Source organism: Marmota monax, unplaced genomic scaffold (assembly GCF_021218885.2).
Source record: "Marmota monax isolate L192 unplaced genomic scaffold, Marmota_monax_Labrador192_F-V1.1 WCK01_AAM20220418_F8-fsc00074, whole genome shotgun sequence".
NCBI lineage: Eukaryota > Metazoa > Chordata > Mammalia > Rodentia > Sciuridae > Marmota > Marmota monax.
The window spans coordinates 5,544,782-5,568,060 of record NW_026694232.1 but is presented as its reverse complement, the minus strand read 5'-3'; the positions used below and the strand labels follow the sequence as shown (position 1 = coordinate 5,568,060).

The window sequence follows — 23,279 nt, the reverse complement described above, 5'->3', positions numbered from 1 at the left end:
TGACTCAACATCGTGTACAACCAGAGTAATGAAAAGTTGTGCTCCATTTGTGTACAATGAAATGAAATGCACTCTGCTGTCATATAATAACTAGTTAGAACAAATAAAATAAAAAATAATAAATTAAAAAACTGCAAATCTTTATTCATAATCAAAATTCAAATTAAATGATATAGCATGTCACCTACCAGATTTGTAAAATTAGACACACACACACACACACACACACAACCTGCTAATAAGCAAAGAAAACGATCAGGAAAAGGCTGTGATGAATCATGAAGGTCCAATAACCAAGTCCTTATATTTCCTGGAGTTATGAAATAAGAAAAAAATGGAAGAAGGGACATTAAAGACATAAAGAAAAACATTTCAGAGTCGAAGAGACATGTTCAGGATCAAAGGGCCACTAAGAAGAATGCTAAGAAAAAGAAGAATCTATACAGAACAATAAATGAGAAAGAGCCTAAAAATATTCAGGGGATAGGGAATAGGTAAAAAGCAAAGGAACAAATCATCAGACCAACAACACTAATCTCATCAATAACAGAAGTACAAAACTATGCAGTAATGAAAATCTGTTGGAAAATAATTGACCAGGAATTTCACACCCTGGAAACTATCATGTAAAATGAAAAAAAAAGGGTAAAGATATTTCCAGGCAATTAGGTTCTCAAAGCTTTACTTTCCCAGATCCAATTCTAAAGCACTTAATTGAATAATTATTAGTAAAGGTGAGTCAAGCAAGAGAAAAATATCACATACTGGCCCAATGGCCAAATAACACAAGTAAATAATTTAGAAAAGGCAATCCTTGAATAGTTTTACATTGATTAATCATAAAAAGTAATAAGCCCAAACTAGAAACCAAAATCTGTGGCCAAACTAGAAAGTGTTCAGGAAAAATAATTCAACAGATTCTAAGCAACAGATGAAAGAACTGAGGAGTTGACAGCACTAAGGATGTGAAGGATCTCACAATAGGAAAAAAAGGAAGACAATTAAAAAGTCAGGAGGAAACAACAAGAAATATATAGTAAAATCCTACCTAAAATGAAGAAAACAGCACAATTTTGAGAAATATCTGGAGTATATGAAAAGACAAAACCATGTGACCTGAGTGCTAAGAATATTTTTTGTGATGCTGAACATGGATTCAAAGAATTCTAACCACAACAGTTCACTTGGTTGTAAAGTGAAACAAGTTTTCATAATTATATGGATACTATTAGTTTCAACTATTAAAATTCACCTACTATGGTCAAAATATAAGAGGATTTCAGTATGGGCATGCAACAGAATGTAAATGTTATTGTTACTTGACAATGTAAAAAGGATATACTTCTTGTGGAAGGGTGGGAGAAGACTTGACAGTAAGAAATCAGGAATATTTCTGAAAGCCAATGTGACAGGAAATGAAATTGAATATAAAGTAGAAAAATAACAAAAGTAGAAAAAGTAGAAAGTAGAAAGATAACAAAAGCTAAAGAAACGGAGAATAGAAGGGACAGTGAGATGTTGATTAAACATGGTAACAAAATTGAGAAAGAGTAGCAGATAATTTCAAAACTAGAATTAGAATGCTCAAATTTACTTTAATAATCCTCAAGTCTAGTGACTACTAATAGAGGCAATTTTCTACTTCTCAAAAGCTATCATTTACTAAAGCATATATTTCAGTTTAATATTGGGGATGATTATTAGATATCTACTTTTGAGAAAAATCTTTAAAGGCACTGAGGAACTTTGGAAATCTTCTAAGATATAACAGTTTTCCAAGTGTTCAGTTTATTTCAAAGCATGGCACCCCAACTTTCATTTTCTTGGTTTCAGTTCCAGAAATATTGGCAGAAAAATTAAAAAGCTGACAGCTGGGTATAAGTACATTACAAGATGACTCTAATTATCCAAAATGTTTCTTTTAAAAGAACAGTTGGGACTAAATATTTCATTGCTAACATTTGGTTTCAACCCTAGCTACATGTATTCTATGGCATACAGAATCCGAACTTTGCAGCTGGTCACTGACTTCCATCAACACCTTAAGAAAGAAGTCTACAGCAAGGCTAACCACATCTAAACTTTGGAAACTGAGCTTTCAAAACTACTTTGGAAACCCAACTGAATACTTATACATAACAAAGCTTTTTGTTTTGTTGCCGAATGTTCCCTATATAAGTATCAGTTTGATTTAATTAAACAAGTGTTTGTGGACATCCCACAATATGTTTTCTGCAGAGGATACAAATAAACAGCACAAAGCTGAATGCAGGAGGTTGAATGTGAAAGTGAGATACTCACAGCTTAATATTCAGCAATCAGCTCTTGTCCTGGAGGGATGGGCATTAATTTATAAAATGTGAATATGATGAAAAAATTTAATAAACACCTTCTCCCTTAAACATGATGGATCAGTTACATGTGAGCCACAAAATGTTAAAAAAAAAAAAAAGAGGGGCGTAATTGTGCTATTACAGATTTCCTGAAAAGATCTAAAAAAAAAAAAAAAAAGCTGGATAACGCCTGACAAATCCATAATTTCTCAAAAGCCCACTGTTCTCAATGGAAAATGAGACAATTCACTTCTCCCTTGCCTTCTTTACTGAATTGCTAATCACGTGAAAAAATATTCACTGCGCAGTTACTATATGCCAGGCTTATGCTAGAGGTCTAAGATAAATAAAGTAGCATCCCTCACAATCAAGAGGCCCTCAGGCTCATGAGGAAAATACGTAAATAAGTAAGCATAATTTAACACATGTATTTGTAATAAATAGTGGTGACAGAGGAGGGAGAGATGGACTCTGCCTGTCAGTGTATAGAGGAAGACCTTACGCAGATCACATACAAACTGAAGAGTGTTTGCTGCCAGGTCAACAAGTTACTGGGCAAGAACAGCCATAGCAAAGGGGTCTCTAAGCAGACAGAAGTTCTGAAAGATCTAGGTGGGTCTGAGGTGGTTCGCAGTGGCTAGATTATATGGTGTTATGTGAGAGGAAAGTGCAGAAAATGACTATAAAAAAGTAGACTGATGCCAATTTGTGAGGGGCATTATAATAAATCAATCAGGATTCACTTCATCCCAAGGTCAGTGTCCCTAACAACTTGTCCTCATGTACTTGAGATCATAAAAGGAAACACTTATTAAAATTCAGGTTCTCAGGCTACAGATCCACTGAATTAGAATTTCTAGGACCCAGGGAATTTGTATTTTAAAAAGTTCTCTAGGTGATTCTCATAAATACCAAGTTTGAGAAGGAGCAATATAGGCCATAAGGAATTAAGAAGCTTTAAACAGATCAATTTTGTCTTTTAGAGTGATCACTGTAGCACAGTATAGAAGCCATGTTAGTCTCTCCCTGGCTTTCTTTCTTAAAGCTTATTTCTTACAGCACGTACATAAAATTCTGCTAGCTATTTACTTGTCTAATAATTTTGGCAGTAGTGTGAAAAGTATAAAAGAGATAACAAAGTGTACAGACTGGTTGGGATACTTCAGTGATATAGGAAAGGACTAAACCAAGGGAGTGATTATGAGAAAAGATAAAAATAAAATCAAGAGACATTTTTAAGAAAGAATACCTAAAATCTGGTGATCAGTTGGATTTGGCAAGTCAAGGAAGACAGAGTCAAGATTAGCAGGATTTTCTAATTTAAGTAAGTAATGATGTTGTTATATTAGGACAGAAAAAGGTCACAAAAAATGTGGGGCTACAGCACAAGAATAGAATGCTTGTCCAGCAAGTGAAAGACCCTGGGTTTGATATTCAGCACTTTGAAAAAAGTAAATAAATAAATAAATAAGGGGCGGGAATGGTGAGATGATTGTGAAAACACTCCAAAACCAAAATTTAAATGTTAAGTATTATTAGCAAGATTACTTTCTAGAGTACTTATTACACTTAACAGATGCAAATTATACTGTATTATTTTCAATGAGAAAGTAAACTATGAATGTTATAGAAGTTCATTCACTTTAAGCTGACTGAAGTGCCTATTATGAGCACAAGACTGCCCTATATGTAATGGAAATACAGCACATTAAATGAATGAACAAAACCGAGTGAAAATATGCCTAAGACAACCATTATCAGCATTTTTTAAACATTTATTCTTTTTAGTCGTAGGTGGACACAATACCTTTATTTAGTTTTTTTTTTTTAATGTGGTGCTGAGGATCAAACCCAGTGCCCCACACATGCTAAGTGAGAGCTTTTCCTCTGAGCCACAACCCCACCCCGCCCCCCCCCATTATCAACATTTTTGATATATTCTTTTAAAGTTCTTTTCTGCTTATATTTTTTGGTTTCTTCCTTTGTATAGCTGTACTCATATAGTGGATATATTTTGGTATCTTCCTTTTTTCGCTTCAAAAACACTTCCTTAAATTATTGTAAATGCTTCATAAACACATTTTCTATGACTACCTAGTTCTATGGAAGATGTAATACAGTTTCTGTGTTAAATACTTAAGCAGTCATAAATTACTGCTTATATAATGATGTAAATAGGATTACTGGGTCAAAAGGTATGCTAGTTTTAAAGGCCTAAAAATTGCCCACTTGGTTTCCAAGAGTTGAACCGATATAGGCAATCAATGGAATTAAATGAGCAAGCACATTTCATGGTACTCTTTGATTGTAAGCACTATTAGAAAAATATTCTTGTAATTCAAAAAGTAAAAATATCATATCAATATATTTTAAAATTCTACTTCTTTAATTAGCTGTTGGGGAGAAAACATTTCTTATACGATGGTATTTCCTCATTAGCAAATGAGCCCATCTTCTCAGTTTTTGCTCTTTTGTCTATAAAGAACTGGTACTTCTGAAAGTAGTTATACTTTAAAATTATAGATGAACATCTGTCTGTTGCATTTTTATGCGAATTCTAATCCTGCTTTGCACATCTTTTAATTTGTTCATTTGCATGGGGGTGCAAAAAGAGACTGTCACTGTTTTAACAGGCAAATACAATGAAATTTCCCCTTGTAAGTACTTCCAATTCAGATAAATATCTTTTTAAAATGAGCCAGACATGGTGGCACATGCCTATAATCCCAGCAACTCGGAAGCTAAGGCAGGAGGACCACAAGCTCAAAGCTAGGCTAAGCAATTTAGCAAGGCTCTAAGCAACTTAGTAAGATCCTGTCCCAAAATTAATAATAATAATAATAGGATGGGGATGTGGCTCAGTGGTTAAGCACCCCTAGGTTCAATGCCTGGAACCAAAATTTAAAAAAATATATATATATATATACACACACACACACACACACACACAACAACAACAACAACAAAAACCCCAAAATAACTCCCAACTTTTAAAAACACTAATATAAAGATATTTACTTTTTCATTTGACTCTTTAATCCACCTAAACTTTATTTTGGTATATGAGATAAAGATTCAAGTAACTTCATTTTTCTAAATATCTGACACTCCCCCAAAACATTTTTAAGTCTCCCATTTCTTTTCTTTCTCCTCCATTCCTCCCTCCCTCCCACTCTCCCTTCCTCCCTCTTTATTTCTGTCCCAGGGATTGAACCCTGAAACACTTACCCACTGAACCACATGCTCACACTTTTTTTTTGTTTTTTTAAATTTTGAGACAGGATCTCGCTAAATTGCTGAGTATGGCTTTAACTGTGATCCTCCTGTCTCAGCCTCCTGAGTCACTGGGATTATAGGCATGCACCACCATGCCCTTGTCCTCCTGATTTCTTATGATACTTTTCTCATATACAGGGTTTCTGTTTCTAGGATCTCTATTCCCTTTTATCAATTTTTTCTATCAATGCTTATGCCAGTCTCAAACTCTTATTTACTCTAATTTTACATTCTATTTTGATTTTTGACAGGGCTATAGGGTGAGTTTTCTGTCAATGGTCTTGGTTTTTTAGTCAAAAGTTATCTCACTTTCATCTGTTTTAGTCCCTCAAAATTAATAATTATCTTGTTAATTTCTCAAACATTTTTTAAAAAGAGAATTATGTTATATACTTGTAAATTAATGAGAAAAAATGGTATTTTGAATTTCCCATTCAGGGACATGATATTCCTCTCCCTAACCCACAGTGTTCCAATAAAAATTTTTAGGTTTCTTCACAAAGATTCATGAATTCTTCACCACTATAATTTTAAAAATTCTGTTATAAATGATTTTCTATTATATTTGCTATCAATTATTACTATCAAAAGAGAACTACTGATTTTCAAACTTTTTCTTATTCCCTCCAATAATTTCCTGGTTTTTCTAGGAAGGCAATCATATTATGCCAAAAATGGGAACTATATTGTTTTTTTTTTCAGTATTCCTCTTCTTTATAATTCATATCTTCCTGTATTGATACAAACTGTACCTAGATCACACAAAATGGCAATTCTAAGTAAAATAGGAGCAAAAATAATTCAATAGTATATTGGGTATATTTTATGATTACCAAGTAAAATTTACTAACAATGCAAAAATGGCTTAATATAACCACAAATTAGTTTCTGTTCATGTGTATTTTCTATGATACACAGATGTACACCTCACACAGAAACCCACATCCTCTTAAATACTATAACTATTTTACATATTGTATATATAACTTTATCATGATTTTTTCTATAATCCTTCCTTCCCCTTTATTGTTTTGGTACTGGATAATGAATCAAGGGGTGCTTTACCCCTGAGCTATATAGATAAGTTGCTGAAGTTGACTTCAAACTTGTGATCTTCCTGCCTCAGCCTCCCAAGTTGATGGAAGTACAGGCCTGTATATTCTTTACTTTTAATTGATTGACACATGGTGACTGTACATATTTGTGGGGTACAGTGTGCCTTTTCAGTGCATGAATATAATGTATAATGGTAACTTACGTGTTTAAGATTGTTAAGTATACATATCTTGGTACAAAAACATTTCTGTATAATACTGTATATAAAATTTTTGTGAGTGACTTAAAAATACTTTATCTTATTTATTTATTTATTTATTTATTTATTTATTTATTTATGGTACTAAGAACTGAACCCAGGGGCACTTAACAACTGAGCCATGTCCCTAGCCCTTTTTTAAATTTTGAGATAGTATCTCACTAAATTGCTTAGGGCCTCACTGAGGCTGGCTCTGAACTTGTGATCCTCCTGCCTCAGCCTCCTGAGTCACTTTATTATAGGTGTACAACACCATACCTGGCTGTGAGTGACTGAACAGATTTTTTTCAAGGAAAATGTTGATTCTTATATCCACAGACTATATTTGTGTTGTTCATCATTATATATCAAGGGTCTAGCATACTGCCAAGCATGAGGTATATTGAATAAATAGAATAAATTCAATTACTTATTTTTAAAAATATAAATGTACACAGAACGACAATATTTTCTCAGCCCAAATTTCAAAGGCACTTTAGAAAAATCTGCTTCATTCCCCAGATGGAATAGTCCTGAGTCATATTATAACAAAATGGAAATAGAATATTAGAAATCGTAACTATCTCACAACATCTCATCCGGTGACTACTGGACCTTCCATTATTTATGATTCTCTCTCCTGCCTATTCTTAAGTTTATGGATTTGCTAAAAAAAAAAAAAAAAAAAAAAACCCTCAACATTACCAGGCAGAACTTATTATATGAAATCACTGAGTGCAGTGCTGCTAATTCCTTTGTCTAGAGAAACATACTAAAGACAGAAAGTGTAAATAATGTGACAAATCTATAAGTTATTCTCACTTCCTTAGATGATATTCATTCCCTTCATACATATACCCAGTTTATGTCTTATCTAAACTGTGTGGACAAGAACTTCCCTTTGTAAAGAGAAAAGCTACTATGTGCCATTTTTGCTTCCTGATCAAAGACATGGATAGGGGGCCAAGAAGACATGATCTCTCCAAAATGGGGGGAGGGAGGAAGGAAGGTTTGATGTATTAATGAGACTTGCTATGATTCTAGACCAGAACCAGAATACTAACCCGTCTACTAATTATGCGACACTGACCAAACTACTTCTGTTTTAGGAGCCTGAAAATTTGTTAGTGAATGGCTAGTGACTGAAAAGAGATATTTTCAGGGTATTACATTCTAGAAATGAGATTGTGCAAATACAGTCGGTGCATATTTAGGGTCAACTTTCTCCTTGAAAAATCTGTTAAATCACCCATAAAGTAGATGTATAAGGTTTTTGAATACTACTTTGTACACAAATATTTTGTACAAAGACACAATGTATATACAGCAATCTAAAAACAACAAAGTTACATGTGAAGTATATGAAATATATGTATTTAAAAGGGTGTGGGTTTATGCATGAGTGAAGGTGTGTGTATCAAAGGGAATATACATGCACGGATGATAGCTTGTTAGAGGCATATATCTGCAGGCCACCTAGGAGACAAACAAAATGGCTGAGCAAGCCTAAATAGCAATTTCTCTTCCAGGAACAAACTGCTGTTTCTTTGAGCACTTTGGGCTGTGTAACAGAGGTCATGTTGTATGAACATTACATTCTTGGTAACAGAATCACATTCAACACAGTGAGATGTTCATACCTAGGCAACAAGACAAACTGATGGGACAGCAAATTCATGTCTACTTTGAAGCAAAAGCTCACTAGTAGAATGTGATTATAATACTTAAATTATTGTTTTGTCATATGTTTGAGTATATGCAGATGATTTCCTGTAAATTAAATGTGATGGGATTCCTATGTACTGATGTGGTACTTCAGTTTCCTAATCTTTGAAATGGAGAGACTACATGAGTTTTCAAGTATTATTATGAGGAGTAAGGGAAATAATCCTTTAATTTAAATACCCATGATATTTCCCCTTCCTCAGATTCATATTAAAGTTTGGGTTTGAGGGGACTCAAAATATACTCAGTAATATATTCAGAAAAATCAAGAAAATTTTCTCACATAGCTTTTTAGGTATAATTCTTTGTGATGACGTTCAAATGCAAGTTATTAATTTCTAACTTCAATGCCTAGGTTAGTCGTAATTCCATAATATGGGAAAAAACTCTTGATAAGTACTAGGGCAGTCCAAAGTCATGTTATTTTTTTATTGTGCATACCACCTCAGAAAGAGGACACAAAATTCTATAGTTTGGTTTTATGGGGGCGGGGAGGAGTGGGGGGGGGATAGGGTGGTTACCAGACATTGAAGCCAGGGGTGCTTAGCCACTGAGCCAAATGCCCAGCTCCCTCCCTTTTTAATTCAGAGACAGGGTCTTGCTAAGTTGCTGAGGCTGGCTTTGAACTTGTGATCCTCCTGCCCCAGCCTCCCAAGCCACTGGGATTACAGGCATGCACCACTATAGTTTTATTATGCAATAAGATTCTATAGTTTTATTTGGAAATATGCTTAATAAAAATCATTCTTAAAAGCAAATAACAGGGCTGGGGATGTGGCTCAAGCGGTAGTGCACTCATCTGGCATGCGTGTGGCCCGGGTTCGATCCTCAGCACCACATACCAACAAAGATGTTCTGTCTGCCGATAACAAAAAAAATAAATAAATATTAAAAAAAAAAGCAAATAACAATGGGTGCTGGGGTTGTGGCTCAGTGGTAGAGCACTTGCCTGGCATGGGTGAGGCACTGGGTTCGATTTTCAGCACCACATATAAATAAATGAATAAAATCAAGACCCATCAACAACTTAAAATAAATAAATTACATTGTTATTTGATAACAATGTAAATTTTTGAACAATTATTGCCTAAAACTACTGATGCTTTCTGAAGCAATCTCCATGTAAAGTAATAACAAAAACATTTTACATCGTTTTTAAAAGCCTGTGGGTTTTATAATTATCCTGGATTATGACAGATATATATTATGGGATCATGAACTTGAGAAGAATGAGTTACTGTGAACATCAAGAACATTAGCCAAAGTATTCCCTCTAAAATCTGGAACAATACAGGGGTGCCCTTTTTTACCACTCCTGTTCAACATAGTGCTTGAAACCTTAGCCAGAGAAATTTGTCAACAAACAAATTAAAGGGATATGAACAGGAAAAGAAGAGCTCAAACTATCCCTATTTGCCGATGATTCCATATTTTCAAGACCCCCAAAACTCTACCAGAAAGCTTCAAGAACTCATAAATGAATTTAGCAAAGTAGCAGGTTATAAAATTAACACCCATAATCAATTGCATTCCTACACACCAATGACAAATCAGGTGAAAGAGAAATCAGGAAAACTATCCCATTCACAATAGCCTCAAAAATAAATAAATAAATAAATAAAATACTTGGGGATCAATCTAACAAAAGAGGTAAAAGACCTCTACAATGAAAACAACAAAACACTAAAGAAAGAAATTGAAGAAGACCTTAGAAAATGAAAAGATCTCCCATGTTCTTAGATAGGCAGAATTAATATTGTCAAAATGGCCATACTACCAAAAGTACTATACAGATTTAATGCAATTCCTATTAAAATTCCAATGATGTTCCTCATAGAAATAGAAAAGGCAGTTGTAAAATTCATTTGGAAAAATAAGAGGCCTAGAATAGCCAAAGCAATCTTCAGCAAGAAAAATGATAAGAGGAGGCATCACAATGCCAGACTTTAAATTATATTACAGAGATATAGTAACAAAAACAGTATGGTACTGGCACCAAAACGGACACGAATACCAATGGAACAGAAGGCAAAGAGACAAACCCACACAAATACGGTCATCTTATACTAGTCAAAGATGCCATAAACATACACTGGAGAAAAGATAGCCTCTTCAACAAATGGTGCTGGGAAAATTGATAATCCATATGTAGTAGATTAAAACTGAATCCCTAGCTCTCACCCTGCACAAAGCAACTGAAAGTGGATCAAGGACACAGGCATTAGACCAGAGATCCTGCACCTACTAGAATAAAAAGCAGACCCAATTCTCTATCATGTTGGCTCAGGAATGGACTTTTTCCACAGCACTACTAGAGTGCAAGAATTAAATCAAGAATTAACAAACGGGATGAAACTAAAAAGCTTTTTCACAGCAAAGGAAACAAGAACATAAAGAGAGAGCCTTCAGAATGAGAAAAAAATATTTGCCACCAACAACTCAGATATAGCACTAATCTCCAGGATATACAAAGAACTCAAAAACTTAACACCAAAAAAACAAATAACCCAATCAATAAATGGGCAAAGGAACTGAAAAGACACCTCACAGAAGAAATATGAATGGTCAACAAATATATGAAAAAATGTTCAACATCTCTAGCCATTAGAAAAATGCAAATTAAAACTACATTGAGTTTCTGTCTCACTCTAGTCAGAATGGCAATTATCAAGAATACAAGTGAAATGTGTGGGAAAAGGTTGTGTGGGAAAAGGTTCACTGATACATTGCTGGTAGGACTGAAAATTGATGCAACCACTATACTGGAAAGCAGTATGGAGATTCCTTAGAAAACCTGGAATGGAACCACCATCCCACTCCTCACTTTATACCAAAGGATGTGAAAAGTGCATAGTACACTGACAAAGCCACATCAATATTTATAGAAGCTCAATTCACAATAGCTATGCTATGGAACCAACCTAGGTGCTCTTCAACAGATGAAGGGATAAAGAAAAAGTGGTATGTATATACAATAGACTATTATTCAGTCATAAAGAACAATGAAACTATAGCATTTGCCAGCAAATGGATGGAACTGGAGACTTTTATGCTAAGGGTAATAAGCCAATCCCCCAAAACCAAAGTCTGAATGTTCTGATATGTGGATGTTAACACACAGTAAGGAGGGTGAGAGCAGCAGAAGTTCATTGTATTAGACAAAGGGGAATGAAGGGAAGGGAGGGAGGATGGAAATAGAAAAGACAGTAGAATGAACTAGATATAACTTTTCTACGTTCACACATGAATTCACAACCAGTGAAATGCCACATCATGTACAACTATAAGAATAAGATCTATGGGCTGGGATTGTGGTTCAGTGATAGAGTGCTTGCTTAGCATGTGTGAGGCACTGGGTTTGATTTTCAGTGCTGCATATAAATTAATGAATAAAATAAAGGTCCATCAACTTAACACCAAAAAACTAAACAACTAAAAAAAAAAGTGTGTGTGTGTATGTGTATGTATATATATGTATATATATGTGTGTGTGTATATTTTATAACACATATAACAGTTACACTCCATAATTGTATAATATGTCAAAATACATTGTACTGTCATGTATACCTGAAAAAAAAAAAACATCAAAAGAACACTAGCCAAAACTGCTAAAAAGTGTAAGGTAAGAAGACATACATATACACACATACATGATAGTCATATATATTCATATATGTAATAAACGTGTTTACCATAAACTTAAATATGAGCTAATAGTCTCATTTACATAAAGTACCAACAACAGAACTGAAACCAGGTAACAATGCCATAGAAACTTGTATCAGTGGCACCAGTAAGCTATTTTAGTTATCAAAGGCAAAAACTTAAAGGCTATACTCAAGTTAATAATCAAAACTCATGGCTGCATTGCTTATTTTCACATTAATGAAGTGTAAAATTTGTATGCAGTCCAGTCAATATGCACTGTATAACAACCAAAATTATATACACCTTAAAGTAAAAATCTTTAATATTGACTTTACAGCTAGTGGAATAAATAAATACAAGCAGCTTTTAAAAAGAACATGAGAACTGTATAAAGCAACATCATACACCTACTGTGCAACAGTATGACATGAGTATTGTCTTTAGTGCCCAAAGAAAGGAAAAGAAAACACCTAGTAGCACAAAACAAGAACTGCTCCAGTGGTAGAGTATTATTAAGATATATGCTGGGGATTCTGAGAGTTCAAGACTAGACAGAGAAAAATCAAACCATAGGAAGCTCAGAATAGATGTGAAAAATGCACACTCCTTTACTTAATACCTTCCATTAATTTTTCATTACTATCAAGTTAAATCTCCTAATGATAATTTTTCTAAGTATTATGTATGAAATCCAATTCAGATTCCCAGAGCTAAAATGAATTTTAAAAGTTTTAAGAGAACTGTGTAAAGAGCCAGGCACAGTGATGCATGCCTACAACTCAGGAGATCAAAAGGCTAGTCTCAAACTTAGTGAGACCCTGTCTCAAGAAAGAAAAAGGGCTGGGGGCTGACGTTGTAGCTCAGTGGTAGAATGCTTATCTAGCATGCATGAGGCCCTGGGTTCAATCCTCAGCACCACATAAAAATACATAAATAAAAATAAAGATATTGTGTCCATCTACAGCTAAAAACAAAATATTAAAAAGAAAGAAAGAAAGAAAGAAAGAGCGAGAGAGCAAGCAAGCGAGCTGGGGACATAGCTCAGTGATAAAGCACCCATGGGTTCAATCCCCAGTACCAAAACAAACAAACCAATAACTACAAACATACTCACACACAAAACCCTGAAGAACTGACTGACTACTCTAAACCTGTCAGAAGGCAACCTTATTATTCATTATCTAGATACTGGATCCATTATTAAATTCTCAAAATAAATAGAATTCAATTTACTATATAATGTGAAAGCTCCAAAATAAATTGTTGAATATGACATAATTCTTACTGTCAAGGAGTTTAAAAATATTTATTGAGTACTACATACCAGACACTGTCCTAAATGCTTTCATGTATTATTCAGACATCATTACAATATTATAATGTAGTTAGTTATTATTCTTTTCTTTTACAAATGAGAAAATATGCATCACGCAGATAATAATTAACCCAGACAGGTTAAATAACCTGCACAAAGTTATGAAACTAGTAATCTCAATAGTCTGGCTCCAGAGCACATGCTCTTAACCATTGATATACATTTAGGAGAAGGAAAAGAAAATTTAAAAAGCCTACTGAGTGTACTTTGTGGATTATGTAAGACTTCAAATATTCTTTCCTGTTATCTGACTACTTGCCCCTAAAATTTTGGTTGGGGGAAAAATATATTTGTAAGAGTGTACTAACTTATGTATCTGATACTTATACTCAACAAGCGAAGAGCATAATACATGTAGCTGTATGTTTGTAGCTATACATTAGATCTATCCAAAATGATTTTGAGGAAATCTGGGGTCCTGTTAATATAAACCAAGAAAGCTAGGAGTTGGTCATCTCTAATGAAGAAAAAAACAACTAACCAATTTCCACACTATAAAATACTAATACTGTAAATCACTGAGTCTTACTACCATTGTTATTATCAAAACAAGTATAAATACTGCTTTAAAAAGTAACATTCAACTTTTACAACTAGTACATAGTTACAAAAAGGAATACAAACATTACTTTCATAAATACTTTAAGATGTGCCTATGAGGGTCTTAAGTACAAATAATCATTAGATTTTTAGAAAACCTTCATAAGGAAAATAACTTTAAAATGATATTGCTATTAATAAGCATAAAAATAACAAGTGTCAAAATATAATTATTTTCTTTTTCTGTTGTCATGTATGGTTTCATTTCAGATTAAAGTTTATAAGTAGTGCCCAATTTCAATATTTTTCCCATTAATGCTGATTTTACATTTGATGATATATTCTATAAATCTATATTCATAGATTAGATGATTGAGAAGCAACAACAACAAAAAACTACAGCACGTAGGTGGTGGCACATGCTTATAATCCAAGCAGCTAGAGAGGCTGTGGCAGGAGTATCACAAGTTCAAGGCCAGTATCAGTAACTTAGCAAGGCCCCAAGCAAATTGGAGAGACCCTGTCTCAAACTATAAATAAAAAGGGTTGAATGAAGTAGCTCCGATTCAATCCCCAGTAACAAAAACAAACAAACAAACAAAACAAAAACAAACTCCAAAGTTTTTGAGCTTGCCAGCTAGTTCACTTCCTAAGAGGGAAAAAATACAATTCACTTTTAGGCTAATGGCAGTCAGTTGTTTTGAAATACAATAGTACTTTCAGGTCTAGAACTGTAATAAGTCCATCATGAAAAGTACTTAGAAAAGCAAGATCTCTCAAAGAAAAATAAGCCGGGCTGGGGATGTGGCTCAAGTGGTAGCGCGCTTGCCTGGCATGCGTGCGGCCCGGGTTCGATCCTCAGCACCACATACCAACAAAGATGTTGTGTCCGCCGAAAACTAAAACAAAATGTTAAAAATTCTCAAAAAAAAAAAAAAAAAAAAGAAAAATAAGCCATAAAAATCTGCTTAGCTTGCTGAAAAATGAATACATAACTCAAAATAACTCATTACCTGAGCAGCTTGCTGGTTAAAAAAATATTCAAAGGTCGAAAGTAATTTAAACAATAATAAAAACAACAAATCAACAGCATAAACATCAATGCTTTTTGATCAAAGACAATGATTTTTGTCATCTTTACATACATTTTTCTGAGGACAGACCTAGAGAAAGAGTTTACTATGCCTCTGGAATTATGTTTCTAAAATTGCAACACGTTCTCTGAAAACTGTGTGGTACAATAGATTACCAAGGGAATTATGGACATATTTTCCTAGAAGTCTTTAACAAGGAAGATGTCCAGTGGCTATTAAGGGTGCTATGACAGGTCTGCTGACCTTCATAACCCTGGCAGCTAGTGTGGAGGGAGTGATGACCTACTCTCAATGTTGTCAGTCATTTGACTGTTCCCAGTGCCAGTAAGCAAAATGACTATACCTGCAGAAGAACGTTAGGTTTTCCAAAGTCACTAATAGTTTCAAAAAGAGAGAAAAAAGCTTTCATTCTATTTTTTTTCCATTATCAGCTTTGTCTGACATAGAATTTCACACAAAATCTTTAAAATATGCAAAAATGTACAAATAGGCGGACAAAAAAAATTTAGCTTCTGAAAATACAATAAACTGATATAGACTATCTTCCCTCCAGGGAGTGGCTTGCTTATTCTCTGAAATCAGAAACAGACTTTACATACTAGAAGTCTCATAGAGTTTAGAAATTGTAAAAAACCTTAGAAATTTTGTAGGTGAGGAATAAGCCCTGCAAGGTCAAGATCTAAGACCAAATAGCTAGTAAATAACCTAATACAGAATCCACACTGTCTGATATCTGATACAATGTTCTTTTCAACATAACACACAGCCTCTCCTTCACTTATAAATCTTAGTTTAAAAAGTTACCAAATATCAAAAGAAACATGCAACTAGTAAACAACTTATAGAAAAGCATTCCTTATATACTTCAAATTTATACTCATAAATAATCAACTAAGACTAGTATGCAGCAATATATCTTTCACTACCTTTTTTTTTTTACAATTTTTAAAAAGTGTATAGCTACTGATAGAAATATAAGGAAAGTATTTTGAATTCTATTATAAATTTATTAAAAAGTGCTTATATTCAGGTACCATGCTAGGAGCTGAGAATATAAGAATGAACACAACATTCAAACATCTATGTATAATACCCCCTTTATAAAATTGCCCTACATTTCTGCAGTACTTGATAAGACACCATTGTATCTTTCTAACTCCTGGTGAGTTAGGAAAGAGTTATGATCACAGCACAATGATTCTATCCTATACAGCTTTTTTTTCATGTCACAATGCTGACTTCTTTGTTTTTTGCTAAATATATTCTACACACACAAAGTAGCAGTCTGGGATTGGAATTTCGTCTCAAGTATTTAGACATGAGCTGGCTAATAATAATAAAAACAGCTTCACTTAGAGAAATATTAAGTTTGAGGAAAAAGATAGCTCCAAGCCAGATGGGCGTGGTGGCACATGTCTATAATCCCAGAGGCTGGGAGGCTGAGGCAAGAGGATCACAAGTTCAAAGCCAGGCTCAGCAATTTAGCAAGGCCCTAAGCAACTCAGTGACACCTTGTCTCTAAATAGAATACAAAATAGGTCTGGGATGTGGCTCAATGGTTGAATGCTCAATGGTTCTATCCTTGGTCAAAAAAAAAAAAAAAAAAAAAGGCTAGCTCTAAGCCACCACTTTATTACAAACTCTTCATTGGAGTATTTTAACTTTAAACTCCCTAAACTATATAGGTGGGGAGGGGAAGAAAAACACTTAAAAATTCCTTAATTAGGATCAACTGTTTCACATAATAAAGGTTTAAATGTGAATAAGGAATATAGCTATAAAACATTTTTTTAGTTGATGGACCTTAATTTAATTAATTAATTTATATGTGGTACAGAGAATCAAATCCAGTACCTCACACATGCTAGGCAAGTGCTCTACCACAGAGCTACAGCCCCAGCCCCGAATGACCATTTTGATTGATGGAAGCCTCCAGTCTTCATATTGGAACCTTATACTTCACTGTATGTTGTCTATTTCTCTTTTACATCCTAATACTTCAGTATCTCCTACCCATGGTTTTAAATTTTTATTTCAGTATTTTTCCAAAAAGGTGTTAATAAAATTCACTTTTCACATAAATTTAAAGGGAAACTCAGGCAAGTAATTTTAATTTATAGAGAAATAATATTGATAACAAAGAACTTCAGCAAGGCAAAAATACACTCTACGTGAAATTGCTCTCAATATTACCAAATAAATAAAGGCTAAAATCACTATATAAAACTAAGAATAGCTTGAAAATAGAAAAAAAATTTCAGCAATTTTGCTGATATCTTTCAACTGCTAATCTGACAATGGGAACCCTTTTGGTGTCTATCTTCTGGAACTGGCTCTAATCAGAAGACCATTTTTTCCTATATTCCCTTATTGCTTGGAAATGACTTAATAATGGTATCCAAATTTTAAGGCTTGGTAAACAGAGATTTCACCAGTCTCTGGGTCTTTTTTTATGAATCACTTTAATCTGTGTCCTTCTTTTGAATGATCAAGTATGATTTTACTTATCTTTGGAGGTGGTATAAGGTCATCAATTTAGATTCTCCTCTCCCCCATTATATACATATATCAACGGCTTGGTACTTGCTATCCTGTCATGTTCAAATTTCCAGGTTTAATTACTTCCTAAGCAAGATGACCAACACCAGGGTGTCTGGCAATAGAATAGGGTTCTAAGAAAATGAAACCAAAAGCCAAGTGGTTTTTGCTCCCTAGTCACACCTGCAGTGTTAGCAGTTAGCAAGGTGAAAAACAGAACTTATTACATAAACTATCATCTTTTATCCCAGTTAAATCCTATTTATGATATTTCACATCTCCTAAAGGGAAAAGAAATGAACACTTACTAAGTACCTGATCCAGGTCAAGAACTAACTTGATCTTATTTAATTCATCAATGATAACATTATTGAGTAGCAATTACCCCCATTATACAGATTAGGAAATCCTGCCAGTAAGTTTAAGGACCAGATTTTGAACTAAGGCATATCAGATTTCAAAGCTAATATTGTTAGTACTCAGAAATTTAAGGCATGATCTTTTAGAACCAAGTGGAACATTTTAGTATAATCCCTTTATGTTACAAATGAGGATGAAGCCTGAAAAGGATGAGATTTGCCAAAGACACAATGTGAAATGGGGATCTGAATTTAAATGTCCCAATTTCCTGTGCAGTACTGTGTCTAATAACACTTCTTGTGTTTGGCTGTGTGCATTTGTGCCTGGGATAGAGTGTCACTCTTGATATAATTTATAACATCTCAAATGTTTCCAAATGAAATTCATGTGTGTGGCAATTTGAAGCTATACATTTTAGTGACTAAAAATATTAAATGTATTTGGTAAGAATAAATATGTAATTGATGCTTATGAATTATCACATATTGTAGAGAGAAATCTTGTCTCCAAAATATTTATTTATTTAATCAAAAGCCTATAATGTACTGACATGATTGGCTATAAAAATACAGCCACATATAAGATAGAAAGGAGTCCCTGTCATGGAATTTACAGCTTAGTGAAGGATACAGACAAATAAATGGGCAATTACAATGCAGTGAGGTCAATGATATGACAGTGAGAGTATAAGACGCCATGGGAACAGGAAGCAGGGACACTTAACCCAGGCTGGATTTTTCAGAGTAGATGTGAAAGATGAGTAGAAGTCAGATAGATAGTTAAGGAAGGAGAATTGAGTGCACAAATATTTCAGGAAATTTGTACATGACTAACATGTACATGACAAACATTTGTACACGAAAACATGCAAAGGCCAGGGGCGCCATGGGAGTAGCAAGGTAAAAGGAAACTAGAGAGAGAAGCAAGAACCAAATCATATATAGGTCCTTGAATAACAGGGCTTTACAATCTATTACAATTACCAGAACTTTAAAACAAACAAAACAGATGTCTGGACTTCTTTTCAGACCAATTAAATCAGAATTTCTAGGGATGACCTGGTTCTAGTATTCTTTTTAAAAGTTCCCAAGATGATTCTAATGTATAGCTAGGATTGGAAAGCACTCTTAAACTATAAAGGGAATTACATATGCATATTTATTACTTCAAAACAGAAAAGGTGATCTTAAGTAATTATACCTCTCTGGGTCCTGGTTTCTCCAGTTCTCAAAATGAGCTGGAGCTGACTAGAGGTACTATACCAGAATGAAAGGAGTAAGAAAACATTACTTTTATCAATGATTCTGTCACCTGCTAATTGTCCGACATCAGATTAGAATATCATTTCCTAGGGATAGTAATACCCATCTATGGGATTGTTATATAGCTCAAGAGAAAAAACTGTTTTACAGTATTTGACAATTGTTTTAATAAAATATAAGCCACAATATCCAAAGACTTATGATTCTAAAATAGAATAAATTTTAAGATCATAGTTTCACTGGAGATGAAATCTTTTATGAAGCTTAAGAAACACATTTCATTTGAAGAATTGTCCCTACTTTGGAATTTATAGAAAAATAAAATGGAGAACTGATCCTTTTAATGCTACTCTAGTTGCTAAAAAGATCAAGTGGGACTAAGTTAGCTCTCTTCAAATAAACAGATCAACAAAGCAAATGCCCTTTACATGATAATCTCAATTGTTTAAAAATATTTAGTAAAGGGCACAATGAGGAATAAGCTGCAAAGTAAACTTTTCAAGCAAAAAAAAGTTATTATGCTCTACTTTATATCACATAAGTTTTTTATTTCTAAATGTAGGTGTTTTTTATTTTATTATTATTTTTTTAAAGGAATACTGATTTGGGATGGAGAGGAGTTTATCCTGACAGGAAGGAAGCTCTGCCTCCAGGACTGTTCCATGCATAGAGCCAGGCAGAGTCACTGCTCTTCTATTACATATCATGAGAATATACACTCTCATAGAGTATATTTTCAGTTTACATACACTATTTGTATTTAACCGCACTTCTTTAATGCTATATCCAATTAGCCTAATTAAAAAAAAAAAAAAAAAAACTTTAGATAAATAAAATCACTGTTGTGCATTTATATGTGTTTCATTTTAAATTCTTTAATTACTACTGGTAGGACTGCCTTTCAATTCATACTTAATCGATTATAAAATGGTAACATTCATTATTTTCTTATTTCCATCATGTTGTTATTACTATTTTGTCATGCTACCATTCTTTCAATCACCAATTTTGTAATTTTAATGGAAAAACATTCTGTTTTGAAAACTGCACAAGTAACTTGGGTAAAGTTATTTATTTCCCCCCAAACACTGTCCCAAACCATAAGTTTAAAAAACAAAAACAAAAAACACTGAACACACATTTGTGCACTAGGAGACACACACACACACTCACACACACACACACACACACACACGGCTCTCTAGATAATTTTGACTGATGATACTGCAGAACAGTTAATCTGATAATTATAATTTTCCAGAACATGTGATGTTTAGATGGTGATCTATGCTACCAACCAGAATTCAATGCTTCAGTTAAAATTTTTTTAAAATTTACATATACAGTCATGCTAACAAAATCTTACACTGTAGTTCTTTGAGGGTCCATTACTAAAAACACAAAGTGTTTTGATTAACAAAACTAATTTAGCAACATGGTATCTTAAGTATTTTCCAGGACCTTCCTTAGAATACGCAGTCTGACACAAAAACGAATTCTGTACAGTGCAAAGTAAACAAATACCCAGAGAATATAGTTTCTAAGCACGAAAACATACGATCAACACTGTCGAAAGTGGTTCAGAAGTCGCAGTAAAAAAATCACCCGATTACCTGAAATTTACCTACCCAAGTTTTCTAGGGTTTTTCCCACCCGGCCTCCACAAACTATGATACAAAAACATTGTCCCACAAATCCATGCCCTGCATGTGCACAAAGGCGCAGTGGTGGAATGAGGAAGCTTCACGAAGATGAAATCACAACTCTAATTCATTAAAGAACATGCAGACTTGTTCTACAAAGCCCCCTTTTGTTGTGCTCCCCTTACCCTTTATATAACTATGTAAACAGTTCCCTAATTACTGACATCTAAGAAAATAGCTTTCGATTCCGATTCCCAAGTCTAGTAACATGGTTGGCCACCACCACCACTATTCCTCTAGCATCCTAAAATAAATCCCTCAAGCTGCGGTCAAAACACACTGGCTGAACGTCTGGTGTTTACATAGCCCAATCCTGGGCGCTACCCCATCTTTCTGAGCCACTTAGGAGCTATGAAACAGGCATCACATAAAAGACTTAGTAAAGACACAAGTCACATGAGACAATGTCTCAGGTCTATGAATGAAAGATCTAAACGTTTGACTGGTTAAAAGGAAAAAACAACCTCGAAAGGAAGGGTGGGAGGGGAACTGTGAGGTGGGGGGGAGAGGTTTTCCTTCCATACCCCTACCGGGCGATTTAAACCCAGTAAGAGGGAATGCAGGGTCGCCGGGCTGGGCGGCCAGAGTACTCGGGCGTGACAGCCCCTCTGAAGAGCTCAGAGTTCCCTCACGCCGCGGTGCTCGCGGCAGCCCTGCCACCCGCGGGCCGGGTGGGCGTGCGGGGCACTCGAGACCCAGCCACTGTGGCCGGGGCGGCGGCCCTGGGTGCACTTCCTCTGCCTCCAGCCGCCCCATCCCCAAAAATGGGAGAGGAAGGAAACCAGGAGCGAGGCGGCGGCCGGAGGGAGAAAGGAGAGGCAGCGGTGAGCCCTAGCCTCTGCAGCTGGGAGAGGCCAGGGGCAGGCGAGGCGTACGAGGCAGAGGGAGCGGCGATCGCAGACGAACTCTGCCGCGGGCCAACGCTGGCAGACGACCGGCCGTAGCCCCCGCCCAACACAGCGGGCGCGCCCAGGAGTCCCCGGCACTCACCCGGTCCCCTTCCCCACCGCGCCACTCCCAGCCAGTCCGCGCTGTACTCACGCTCGGGGCTCCTCCAGGTTCCGCGGCTCTAACCGCATCGGGTCCCAGCCCCGCACTCGGCGGCGACGGCGGCGTCGGCGGCGGCAGCGGCGCCGAGGGAGAGGAGAGCGGGCGGCACGGCCCCCGCCTCCCGGCCCCTCTCCCCCGCCGCTCCGGAGCTGCCCGGCCGGGCCCGAGCCCTGCCTCGCCGGCGGCCCCAGCCCCAGCCCCAGCGGCCGCGGTAGCAGCAGCCCGAGACCTCAGCGGCGGCACCGGAACTGCCGCTTTCTCCTTCTTGCTCGCTATTCTCGCTAGCCCCCGCCACACGCCCCCGCCCCCGTCTCCTTTCTCTGTCGCCCCTGTTTTTTTTTTCCTTTTGTTTCCAGAATAAACTTTATTGGTTTCTTTTTCCGCTCACATCGTGTAAACAAACAACGAACTCTTCCCCACCCCCTCGACTCCCCCCCCTCGGGCAGAAGAGGGTTAGAGCTAAGGAGGGGCCGAGCCTGCAATGCCCCGGAAGTAGATGTGCAACAGAACGGAAGTGAAATTGAGGCGAGGAGGCGGGGGAAGTGGGCAAAGCGTCCAACAGCGTGCTACTGCGCCTGCGCTATGCTTTTCCGCCCGGAGTGGGGGTGTCAGTGGGGCTGGGTTTTTGGCGTGTATCTGTTGATGCTTGGTCTTCTGCAGTAGTGAGGGTGTTGTGTCATCCTAGGACAGCGTATGTGTCATATATTTATTTCTACAAGAGACGGGCAGGCTATGGTAGAGGTATAGAAAGGATTATTGGGAGCGAGTGCGTTTATTCACTTTTATGCCCATAGAGGAAAGATTAGTTGGGGGAAAACGAAGAGACCGCGGTGACTAACCTCCGCTGTCAGTGGCTAACCAAAAGTGACTGTCGATTCTGTAAAGAAGGCTTATTACAGAGTTGCTGCGCGTCCTTCTACCAACATTAGTTTAGGTTGTAGCCTATCCCGAAGGTAGAACGCACTGCCACAGGCCTCTGCAAACCTTTGACTCGCTTTGGGAAGACTCTACTGTGCCCCCCGCTCTTTTTTTCTCCTAATTTGAGTTAATTTTTAGGATTCTCGTCTTGACTATTCAG

At 36.0% G+C, this 23,279-nt stretch overlaps 1 protein-coding gene across 1 annotated transcript in view; it reads right to left on the bottom strand.

Moving 5' to 3' along the window:
• The window catches only part of Pik3ca (phosphatidylinositol-4,5-bisphosphate 3-kinase catalytic subunit alpha), a 78,437-nt gene extending 56,089 nt beyond the window's left edge, over positions 1–22,348 (bottom strand). Inside the window, exon 1 of the mRNA XM_046466857.2 lies at positions 22,193–22,348. The gene's annotated coding sequence lies outside the window, so the exon portion shown is untranslated. The remainder of the gene's footprint in view (positions 1–22,192) is intronic.
• Positions 22,349–23,279: the final 931 nt, after the last annotated feature.